This window comes from Mytilus californianus, unplaced genomic scaffold, assembly GCF_021869535.1.
Source record: "Mytilus californianus isolate M0D057914Y unplaced genomic scaffold, xbMytCali1.0.p SCAF_2, whole genome shotgun sequence".
Lineage (NCBI taxonomy): Eukaryota > Metazoa > Mollusca > Bivalvia > Mytilida > Mytilidae > Mytilus > Mytilus californianus.
The window spans coordinates 9,148,526-9,161,232 of record NW_026262668.1 but is presented as its reverse complement, the minus strand read 5'-3'; the positions used below and the strand labels follow the sequence as shown (position 1 = coordinate 9,161,232).

Below are 12,707 nucleotides of genomic sequence, written 5' to 3'. Positions count from 1 at the left end.
TAAGGATATTTCTCGTTTTTCTTTTTCTGAATTTTAGAACTTCCTTGTTAAGATCCCCATTGCAGGAATGAATGTGTCATCGCAATGTTTGCCACTAACTTCCAAAAAAGATTTAGAAGATGTTGCTTAAAGAACACATGATAAATAAATTAACTTTAAACACATTCACGTAAGTGCCTTATCATGATGCTCTGACTTCTATGTGGAACTCTCTTTAAGACACATACTTTTGAATGCTATCAAAGCGATTGCCTCCTTTGGTTTCAGAAATGAATAAAAGCCCATGCGGATCAGGATATACTTACCCTTCCGGAGCACCTGAGATCACTCCCGGTTTTTGGTGGGTTCGTGTTGCTTAGTCTTTAGTTTTATATGTTGTGTTTTGTATACTGTTTGTCTTTTGTTCGTTTTGTGTTTGTTTCCATGTCATTGTCAGTTTGTTTTCGACTTAAGAGTTTGAAGGTCCCTGTGATATCTTTCGCCTCTCTTTTAGTTTTTAGATTCAACCTTTCGTTTCGTAAAGTATTACGATAGACATAACGCCATATGTTTGCCATTATTTTTATTCCTGCCGAAAACATTAGTTTCCATTTCAAAAATATCAGATTCGTTTTTTTTTTGTTCAGTATACACGAACAATTTATACCTGTCTCGATATATCTCTTTACACTATTCTATTTGAAGCATAACAATCCTTTGTTACATTTAAATTGTGTGTTTTAGGTGTTCAAAGTAAGGAAGTATGCGATGAATAACGGACTATCATGGGTCTGGTGTTTGAAGGCAATCTTTATAACGATTCTCACGGCCATACCTCTGGTCATTTATATAGTAAACACAAAAGCTTATGGTGGTCATTATCAGGTGTATGGATCAACACATGCTAAGTGCGTTGGTAGCAATGACGGAATAACATCAGAAGTAGTAAAGAGGAGAAACGAACTATCTAGACAATTAAATGATATGAGCAAAAAAATAGGACAAATAGAATGTGAGGTATGTAACTAAGACAAATAGAATGTGAGGCATGTAGACTAGTTATCGCACGCTAAGCTAACAACAATCAATCAATCAATCATGATTTAGTACCTTGAACAGTTTAAAACAAGTTCTTAATTTTCACACTAGTTCAAACGAATAGCGTGCCGTAAACGCATTATTCTAACTAGTTCGATTGATTGATTGACACTTTCAACACTATTGTGCTATTTCGTGGCGGTCAGTTTTTATTGGTGGAGGAAGCCGGAGTGCCCGAAGAGAACCAACGACCTTCGGTAGGAGACAATCGAGTGCACCTGCCCCGTGCGGGATTCTAACTCACAACCTCGGTGTTGACTGGCTAGCTAGTGATACAGTAGTTGGACTACTGAGACCACTCGGCCACCGAGGCCCCTAACTAATTCGAATCATTCAAACTATTTAAATATTATATTGAGTTCGTGACTAGGAAAATCTTTAAAATGTTTCTGCCAGATAAAAGATATTCTAGAGTTAGTTTGTCACTTTCTCATTCTATTTCCTTTGAAATTTATTTAACAAGCCCTGAATCGAAATGTATTTGTCTCGTGAAAATGAAAAAAACTGGTCACATCGAATTTTATTTCCAGTTCGTTAGTTAAAGATGTAGAAAAGACTTCCTTTTGAACCCCCTACATATATTTCAGTGCTAATTCAAAAGGAAGACTTTACATTACTCTCACTTAGAATTGATTGAACGATTAATAGATGCTCAATGTCATTCAGCATATATCTCATACTTTTTCGAAACAGTAGCGTGTTTATTATCATTGTTACAGACCGAAACACGAAATCTGATTTTCACCTCCAAGCATACAAAGCAAGAAAACATGCATCAAAATTATTTCATTTTTCCTTAGATGCTGTTCTTGGGCCTATACAGGAAGTTTTATCTAGCACTAATCGTATAGTTTTATTGTTGATTTTCACCATGTTCACCCCATATGTACCAAGTGTTAGATTAGTTTTATTGATATTAAAGAAATGTCTTGGTATTCCTAAACGGAAGAATTTATACACACAGAAGAAGAAGTATACTTAGCAACAAAATTATTTTCATTTACCTGTGTATAATATGACGCAGGTTTCTGCAAAAGTGATGATTTTCTAAAAATTGTTTGACATTTCACAGTGATATCATACTTTAACTTTGTTTAAACCTGTTTATTTACTTTTGACTTTAATTATTTATACCTTGTAATTTTTTATTAACTGTGTATTTGCATTCAGGTGTCACAGGTCAAATTTATTCGTTCATTGTGTGTTAATTTACGTTTTTTGATTGAGTTAAGCCTTCAAATTGATATTTTATAGTGTGTTTTCTATGTTGTGATGTTATACTATTGTTTCAGAAATGGGAGAAGGTTGGGTACCATTAAAACGTTTAATCCCGCTGCAAATGTTTGCACCTGTCCTAAGTCAGGAATCTGATTACAGTAGTTGTCGTCTGTTTATGTAGTTCATATGTGTTTCTCGTTTCTCGTTTTTATATAGATTAGACCGTTGGTTTTTCCGTTTGAATGGTTTTACACTAGTAATTTTTTGGGGCCCTTTATAGATTGCTGTTCGGTGTGAGCCAATGCTCCGTGTTGAAGGCCGTACCTTGACCTATAATGGTTTACTTTTATAAATTGTAGCTTGGATGGAGAGTTGTCTCATTGGCACTCGTACCACATCTTCCTATATCTATGTCACTCTTTCAGCACACTTTTTCTGGCATACCAGGCTTACTTCTTTCTCCTAAAAGCTTCCTGCATTTCGTAGAAGTAGAAAGTACCAGTCTGGTTTAATCTGGCCAATGATCAACTTTCTGAACTCAGAAGTACAGCAGGCACGAGTGCAGGGGTTCTCATTCGGGAGCATACCTGTGTATTTTTTTCTGTGTAACAGACCAGCTTTATCCGTACTTTGCGATAATGTATTTTTAATTTGCATACGTACACTTTTCTTCTGATTTAAAGAAATTTTACACCGAGTTATAAGTATAGAATAAACGCCATTTCATTTTCTGCAAATACTCTGCAGTTACTTAATGATCAAATCTGATTAGACTTATCATGTTCCATTTTTGTTGTCACTTTGAGACTTGCTCAACCGCAAGCTTTACTTGGTCTAAGGGAGCTACCATTTGATTTTTATGGGGGGCTAGGATGAAATTAAAAAAAAAGGGCAGGATGAGCAACTTTGCAAAAAAAAAAGGCAGGATGGCAATTTATGTAAAAAAGTCAGGATAAACTATTAAAAAAAAGGCAGGACCGAATAGAGAAAAAAATAAATAGGCAGGACAGAGATTACAACTAAAAAAAAATGCAGGACTAAATTTTTCATCCTAGCCCCCCCCCCCCCCCCCCCCCACCCCCCCACCCCCCACCCCCCAATAAAAATCAAATGGTAGCTCCCTAAATCTTAACATAGTGTAATTTGGGATTTTTTTTTAGAGACAACAAGTTAACAGAAGGGGTGGCTGGTGCAAGCATTTAAGTATGGAAACAACTGGAGAACATAAAACTGATTTTAAACTTGTAAAGGCTTTATCACGATTCCTTGAAGGCAAAAATGTAGGGAGCTTTGGTGATGGACCTGGTGTTTACAAGCGTGAAATCCTCAAATTAGGACAGGTCAGATATTATGACGCATATGACGGAGCGCCATTTTGTGAGGAAACAAGTGAAGGGAGAGTTCAATATATGGATTTAACCATTGCACAATACGGAATACCTCTTTATGACTGGATTTTGTCTCTAGAAGTAGCTGAACATATACCGCAACAGTATGAGAGTGTTTATTTAGATAACATATTCAGACATGCTCGGGAGGGTATAATATTGAGTTGGGCTGTACCGGGACAGGGAGGAATGAGTCATATTAATAATAAACCACTTAGTTATGTGATTAATTTGATGAAGAATAATGGGTTTGTCAGAGACGAGGAGCTATCAAAACTATTAAGAAAGTCTACATCGCTATGGTGGTTACAGCAAAATACAAATGTTTATAAACGAGTTGATTTTCTGAAGTTAAAAAATGAGACCTATTTGAGTCAGTACTATGCATAGCTGCTTAAATGAGGAAATAATTCAGCAAAACTTTTAGGAAAAAAGTTTCGTTAGCAATTTGAAGAACCTTTGCTGCATGAAATGATTTAAACGTTAAGTAACTGTGCTTTAACAATTACACTCCAGTTCTATTGTTATACTTCATAGTTTCTATTTCTGAAACAAGTGTAAATTTAATAGATCTATTGTTACGAATAACAATGGATTTTGACCACAGGGTGTGACGAGCGGGGTTTCTGGAAACCCCTGCTTCTACATCCTGAAAACACAGTCCATTGTTATTCATTACAATAGAAATTGATTTTTTTTTAAAAAGCATGAACATAAGAAATTATTAATAGTGTTCACTACAAGTTGTTTCAAGATATCAAAAAAATATTTTAGGAAATTCCAATAGCGAAAAAATTATTAAGCATCTATTTTGAATAAAAAAAAACTTTTAAAGGAAAAATAATTTGATTGATAGCGTCAAATGGACAATCTCATTGGGCGAAATTGCCTGTGATAAACGATGATTGAAAGCAAAGCAGTTTCAGGACAATATTTCGTTGGAGTATGCCAAACACGTGTGACTTTTTGACTATGTTAAATGATTTTAATGGAACCCTTACGTCAAAGAAGGCCGTGCCGTTCTTGGTGCTTAATATTGTTTTTGTCTGTATTTTAACTATTTATGGTATTATGATTTTAATTGATATTCTTGTTACGGAGTTTTCTTTTAGGTAGCTAGAGATAACCGTTGTTACACTTACCATAGAGAAGCTAATGTATTTTTCTTTTTTATAATTCGAAGTCATTAACAACATTAAACATAATGTCATAAAATGAATGTTAGCAAATGAACGTATGTATGTGTGTATTTGTGCGAATGAGTAGGAATGATAGTTTGGCTTTTTTTCAAATGGCTTGTAATGAAAATAAAGTCACGTCAATGTTTAAATCAATAAGGAAACGACCATCTAACTTGAGTATGTTTTTTTCTTTCTTTTCTTTACTACACAAGCATCAAATTATTTATTTTTTCGACATGCAATTTGAAAAATGTTTTAAGAACTTAACATTAAGATTTAATGGAAAAAACTTTCAATCTGATTTTTTGTTTTCTTCTCCCTGATCAAAATATTATTTTTCTTTAACGTTGGGAATCAGAAAAAATGTTCCCCCCCCCTTTCAGAATTAGATGGTCGTTCCCTAAATGAATTGAAAAGTCATCAATAAATATAGCAGTAAAACTGCACAATAAATTTATTTCTAATTTAACAAAATTATACGCGGACAATTTTAGAAAGGTTTGGGATAAGTCATATCAGTCCCGAAGAAAAATCAAATATGTGTCTGATGTACACAATTGCAAACACTATTGTTTAACAGCAATCGGGAACACAGATTTTCTAGTATCTGCCGTACTAAAAGCCGGTAATAGGGGTATATGGTGTATATGGTATGGGTTTTCCTTATCGTTGGGTACCAGTACAGAAGATGTTAACATAGTTGTCTCATTGGAAATCATACCACGTCTCATCATTTTTCATATTATCACGTGAACTATTTTGTGTGCATTGTTGACCGCAAGCAAAATTAGTTAATAATTTATATGACTGCGGATAAACCACTTAAAATTGGATTAGGTAAATCGAGTCTAAAAAATTGTATCGATATAAAAGATTTATTGTAGGAAGGGCGTCATTGAAACTGATAGTGAGCATTTTATATTGCTTTTCAAGGACTTTTTATTCTGTAAATTGTATATAATCCCACAAATAGAATATGTACTTTCCTATGGAATAGTGCACAAAAGAACATGTTTTTATGTATTATGGAAATATTTAAGTATGAATTCGTTAAAACCTAGTTGATTTAAAAAAGAAATAACCATGAACGACAACAGGATATTTACTAATACTTGATTCTCACATTTTAAAGCGGAATATCGCTATTAGTAGTCAGACTGGATTTATCTTGTCAAAACTCAGAAAAATCGCTGTGCATAGCATTTACATTTGAAAGATATCAGTTGTCTGTTGGACGCAAATATTACATGACTGTCACTGTCGTATGAGCCGGTGGGGGTAGGGGCATGTTTTGTATCTTTATTTATTTTTTGCTTATCACGTTCGGAATTTCCCTCGCCACTTTTCAATCCACTCCTACGCCACTGTAACGTGAAGGAATTCAAAATTTGAAAACTGTTGATTTGACCAGTTTATTAGAAAGTGACGTAATAGAAATCCACTCAGTTGAAACCTAAACATTTTGAAATGTCAAGTTATAATCACAGTTTCCGTACCATAGAAGCTTGGGACATGGATTCCATCCTTTTTCTATATTATGTATATGTATTCTGTGTTAATTTTCCACGTGGAAAATAAGAATAGAGGGACATAATGTATGAACTACTGATGTTGTGATATCGTATGGATAGATGCAAGAACACATTAAATGCGTGAACATAAATTAAAATATTAAAGATTATTCCATATCAATTAATATCACTTTAGAAGTTTTTTTTTATATATGTAATGGATTTTTAATAAAACATCATATTCACCTGAGGAAAAAGTATATTAACCGCGCAAAATGTCGCGTGCTTTAACGTGTACAAATTATGGTCAATTGTTTGATGTACAATTGGATTTTGAAAATAATTGTCATTCCATACTTTCTCTCTCTCGGATTACGGAATAAGACAATTACTGTCTTTTGTTTCAGTAAATATGTGGTTTAATTGACTTTTGAAAAAAACTAATATTCACCATCTGAGGCCAACGGCCTCAGTGAATATCAGTTTTTCAAAAGTCAATAAAACCACGCATTTACCTCATCAAAAGTCAGTAATTGTATAATATTTCCATATTTACCCCCATAAAATAAAACACACAAAAATAGAAAGAAAGAAGGGGAGGGCGGTTTCCATGCCCAAAGCGCCATTGGTCCACGCTATATAATATATCGGTATCATAAATAACACAAACACCTTATAAATCAGCTTTTAGTAGGTGTACCTCTAGTAAATATGTAGGACTCTTAAGTGAGATGGGGACCCCAAAACGTGATAGTTACGCTAAAGTGCGATTGTTTGGTATGCTAAAGTGCGATGCTATGTGCTATTCAATGAAACACGATAAAGTGCGTTTTCCCGCGAAAATAAGGACGCAATTATATAATTCAAGCTTTAGACGGTCCCTCTACGCGTTGTGTGTGTTGTATTTAATAAACCTGGGAGTAGTTTATTGATATACAATGACCCAGAATAAACTGATTATTTCTGAACGTTTATCATTTGATATTTAGTATTTCAATCATAGTATGAGAAAATGTCGGAAAGAATGAAGAAAATTAAGAAAACGATATTTCTGTTAAAAATATTCATCTAAGGTAGGAAACACAGTGGTCGGAAAGCAGAAAGATAATCAAACAAAAGGATTTTTCTGTAAAAAAATATCTAATTTCATTAATAGATACTACCAGACTAAGAGAATATTCATTGTTAAGGTAAAACTGAGACTGAATTTATTCCTAATAGTTATAGAATATAATCAAAATTGTGATGTATACGTGCACTACGTCTCACAGGTTGAGTCAGTCATTACATTTATGAAAATTATATGTAACGTATGAGCACCAATGAGCAGGGATGCGTACCAGAGTTAGCTAAATATCTAAATTTTAAAAGGTCGTGAATGAAAAAAAAACTTGCGTGGTTTCAATTCACAAGGATTTTAAATCCTTGCATCTCACAAAAAACGTAATTAATATTTTACAATAATCATAACAAAATTTAATTACTATCATAATGTTAATTTTTTTTTTTCATTTTTTTTCTTTTATTAGTTCAACCTTATAGCATCTTAATATTTGTACTATGGTACGATTTTGAAAATTGTATTCATTGTGTTGGTCAGCTATCCTACACGTCTTGATTCATACACATTATACATCACCCTGTTCACACGCACACACTCGGTTTGCGTTCACAAAAAATCCGGATAAAATGTCAATGAATCCGGAGTAAAAACACTTGAGGTAGGTAGTTTGACATCCGAATTCAACTATTAGATTAATATATGTGATGACGCAAATGCGTATTTTTATCCAGAGTATCAGTGCGCATGCTTTCTATTTACTATTTCTTGCGCAAAAATACCACGTTCATGCATAAATATTAATTTCACTCGCGAATGCGAATTTTCGCTTTTCTTATCTTAATTCTGGACACGGTAATAAGAGCTTGCCATGTGACTTTCAAGCACGGTCATCATTGCTTATGGTATTCTGACCTCTAGCTGTTTCTCTTTTGTTTTCTTTTTTGAGTCACTGTCCTTTTATAAACTTTGACATTTTCAAAATGCCATGGATTTTCTACCCAAGGAATAGATTACCTAACTTCGTACTTTATTTAGCCTTTTTAACTATTTTTATTCGAGCGTCACTGATGATTCTTTGTAGACCTAACTCGCGTCTGGCGTACAACATGTTAATCCTGGTATTTTTTTTTTATATCTACATGTCTTTTTATATAAATTGGTTCTTTTGAGAGTATGTTCAGGTATTCATAAAACTTCTGAAAATAAGATATTCTTCAAAACCAAGTTTCTCTGTAAAATATTTGGATTGCTTTAAGTAAAATCAGGAAATCCTTAAAATTTGAGATGTTTTATGAGACCAAAATAAGTCTCTACATAAGAGGTCCAAATGAAGCTGGTGTGTTACTCTCAAGAAAAATATACGAAACCTTCTTATAAGTTGCATGCCACAGGGTTTCATTTCACATGGAAAATGAACTTTAAATTTATCTGTACAACATCTACCATGAGTACAGACATCTTCAATAACGAGTTGAGAATATGAAGGCATCCATGCAGGAAACAAAATATAAAGATGTGATAGATAAAATAAATGCATCCAGATTATAAAGCAAACTGAGTGCTTAAATTTATATTGCGATTGGTTTGTGCAATTTGCATTATACATCCGGTTTGTAGAATCTGGGATTTTCAATAGGATTATAAAAAAAATGATGTAATACATGAAATAGTCGAGCTTTAAAATGTATATTCAAATAGTAGCTGTATATACACTTTTCTATTCACACCTATGATCCAACATTTGCTTTCAACTGACTTGTGCAAGAATGTACACACTATTACATATTTTTAATAAAGGTAGTTTAACTTCATCATTATCTCCTTCTATTCACGGTCAATTATTTCAATTTAAAAGCAAACAAACATTCAGCAACAATCTTTTGGTGACCAGTCAGCGGTCTTAGGTTCACGTATTGCTTTTCTTTTATTAAAGAAAGCAACTTGTTTTTAATTTGGACCAATACAGTTATGTACATATGTATCAAGAATTAATGTTATTGGAGCTTATTTCCTAATGCTTGTAGAGTAAGACTTTGGTAAGCTTGCTTGCTTTATTTGTGTAAACGTTTGCCCAAGCATATAATTAAGATTGACTTCTGCAAACGATATAAATAAGCGGAGTTGAACCTGTACACATTATACTTAAATTTAGTTAGATGTTATCCTGGAGGTTAGGAACACCCAATTGTACATGTAAACATTACAGGACAAATATTTTTCACACATTTGATAAGCTGTATTTTATAACATTACATAACATTACTGGGCAAATAAATAAAGAATAGAGAAAAATGGTATAAAAATTAAAGAATACAGAAATAAAGGACCCCCATCCAGGTCCTGTTGTATTGTTTGGTGTAGCTTCCTTATGATAGGTTATTATAATTATCAATACAAATGTATTATTTTAGGTATACTGACCAAAGAAAGAAATCAGATAGTTTGCATACGGCCAAGATTAAAGCCGTTATTTCCTAAAACTTGTCAAGCTATATTTTAGGCATCTCACTTTTGGTGGTTTCATGAGATATCTATACATTGCCAAAAACGTAAAGATGGGTAGATTAACTATATACCGCCATCTTGGATTGTGAAATAGCAGTTCACAATAGTTCTAGTTCTTTGCTTAAATCTGCAAATTTTGAGACAGATTTGTAATTAATGTGTTAGACTTTTATTGGATTAGACAAATAAGTGATTTATTGCATCATTTGGACTTATTCACCAAATACCAAATATTTGTGTTTGTTCTAATCAAATTGTCAACTTAGCCATTTAAGGGGAGATAACTCAATTGGTGTTTTTTAAAAGGCAGTGCTTTAATGCCTTTCTGGTTGCCGGGTTAATATTTCCTTCCGCGATATCCGACAAATCTACGTAGGGGGTCAATTGGCCTTAAGTAGATCCGAAAATGTTGAATTCTCTCCTCTTCCTTTTGTGATATAAAATGTTTTTTGTTTTATTTCATTTACATTGGGAAATAAAGAAACGATCATTTTGTTTTGTTAGTTTTAAAAACTTTTGATATATTTGTATTTTGCATTATTAGCAGTCAACCGATTGACAAACTAGAATTATTTGAATTCCGTGTGGAAAGAGGTCGGGTTAATTCGACTGTTATCTGCAATCTAGATGTTTTTAAATCATTTCAGTGAGTCGTTGATATAACAATTAAAGGTCGACTGAACATGAATTATAATGCATATTATACAATTTAAAGCGCATTTCTATTTATGCACGTGAAGCCGTATGACGTTATTGTTATTTCGATATCAGTTACAAAAAGTGGCAAATTATCGTTCCTGAATAGGTGGCGCCGTGGATGTTTCTTAACTTCCGGTTTCTGCACCGGACAAATTTACAATGACATTTTTAATTAATGATGCCTAGTTCTTGTTATTGTGTACATGGATGTCATTTAAGAGGAGGACATGCATATCCAAATGACTTAAAAAGAAGGAAAAGTTGGATCAACGCCATGGCCCATACGCAGATTGGACGAGAACACGATAGTCCATATCAATCAGCTGTTGTTTGCAAGGTACATTTGACTGAAAACGACTACGTGCAGGAAACTATTCATGGTAAACTTTATTTTCTTTTTGAAATATATACAGTTATATATATAATCGCCATGCGAATAAACCAAAGTCTGTTTACAACCGCAATTATCGTTTTAGAATAGAAAGGAGGGGGGGGGGGGGGGGGGGGGTATTCAAGACGTCATAATTTTTTTGATTACGATTCAATGTGATCTGTTTGAGATTTTTTGATGAATGATACAATTATAATGATTTCTTACAAGAGGTATATCATACTGAGAATTATTTTAGCAGTAATCATGCAAATGTAGTAATGACAGGAATGCATAAGCTACAATGTATGCCTCATAGGTTTGCTTGAAAAATATCAATGACACTGTTAACAGGAACAAAACAATGGCATGCTCTCATCTATATTATAGTTATTTAGGTACGTGTGTTGCATAAGTCTCTCATTGTTTGTCCTTTTAGGCTTTGGATTTACATAACATGCATTGAATCAGGCATACATAGTTTAATCCACACTAATGTAATGAATAAATCTAGTTAATATTTTGCCTGGTAGTACAAAGTATACATTGCTAATGGAAGTTCATTTAATTTTCAAAAAACTAATGTTTTATAACCTTTTTCAGGGGGCAAACCCACCATACAGAGACTTGTCTACTGCCATTTAAAATTTGGAACTGCTTTACATTTTGTACATAGTCCCTACTGCCTACAGCCTATTTTTCTGGACCAAGCAAAATGAGGAAGAGACTGAATCGTCCGCAAAAAGAAAAATCAGGGCAGTTTCCCGTGAATCCAAAAGAACTAAACTGTAAAACAATATCTGAATCTAGTGTTAAGAATATTGTGTATGTACATGGATTGTTTTTATGTCTAAACAGTGGCGAGATGCTATAGCTAACACTTGGCCATCTAGTGGTTTGTCAGATATTTTTCGCCATCTGACTTCAAATAAATGTTTCCTACAACTAGGATTATTATTGACAGCACAGAATGTCCCGTGAAAAAACCTAAAGCTCGGTTAAGCTCCTAGAGCTCAACAGGCAACCTTTTCATCATATTAAAACAGAAATACTGAAAATACTTGTATGTTCGACACCTGGTGGTTTAGTCAACTATGTCTCTAATGCATATTAGAATAGTTGAACGATGTAGAATAGTTCAATTATGTGATCCAGGTGACAGTGTGATGGCAGATAAAGGTTTTAATGTGCAAGATTTGTTTGCTAAAATGGATGTTGCCGTCAATATTCCAACTTTTTTCAAAAGGAGAAACAGAATTAGTTCGAAAACTCTTATACGGGATAGAAAAGTCTCCAATAAACAGGTGCATGTAGAGCCAATTATTGGACTTGGCAAAACATACAACATGTACAAAATTCTAACAAATCCTTTGAATGGAACTGAAACAAAACTTTCATCTGAAATAACATTTAGTTGTTTCAATTATGTTGTGTAATTTTAGAACTTGTATTGTGCCAAAGGATGCATAAATGAAAGTGACGCAATGAATTTTGTTCTGATATATATATTTACAATTACATGTACATGTAAATTGTTATGCATATAAAAATAAGGAGATGTGCCCACAGTGGTATGATATTCAGTGAGTTTATCAAACCAAAGTGCATAAGAAATGGGTTTAAGCAGTTACAGGTGTTACTGTAACCGTACAATCTCCAACAATGAGAAAAACTCATACCATGTAGAGAATTTCA

The 12,707-nt window shown here is 33.5% G+C and overlaps 2 long non-coding RNA genes across 2 annotated transcripts in view; both read left to right on the top strand.

The window, feature by feature from the left end:
• LOC127727900 (uncharacterized) overlaps nucleotides 1-10,232 on the top strand; it is a 31,863-nt gene extending 21,631 nt beyond the window's left edge. The window contains exons 2-3 of the long non-coding RNA XR_007993878.1: nucleotides 724-996; nucleotides 3,456-10,232. This is a non-coding gene — a long non-coding RNA (uncharacterized LOC127727900). The remainder of the gene's footprint in view (nucleotides 1-723; nucleotides 997-3,455) is intronic.
• Nucleotides 10,233-10,393: 161 nt separating this feature from the next.
• LOC127727915 (uncharacterized) lies at nucleotides 10,394-12,497 on the top strand. The gene is made up of 2 exons (XR_007993899.1): nucleotides 10,394-11,022; nucleotides 11,616-12,497. It is a non-coding gene; the product is annotated as an uncharacterized LOC127727915 (long non-coding RNA).
• The last annotated feature ends 210 nt before the right edge of the window (nucleotides 12,498-12,707 follow it).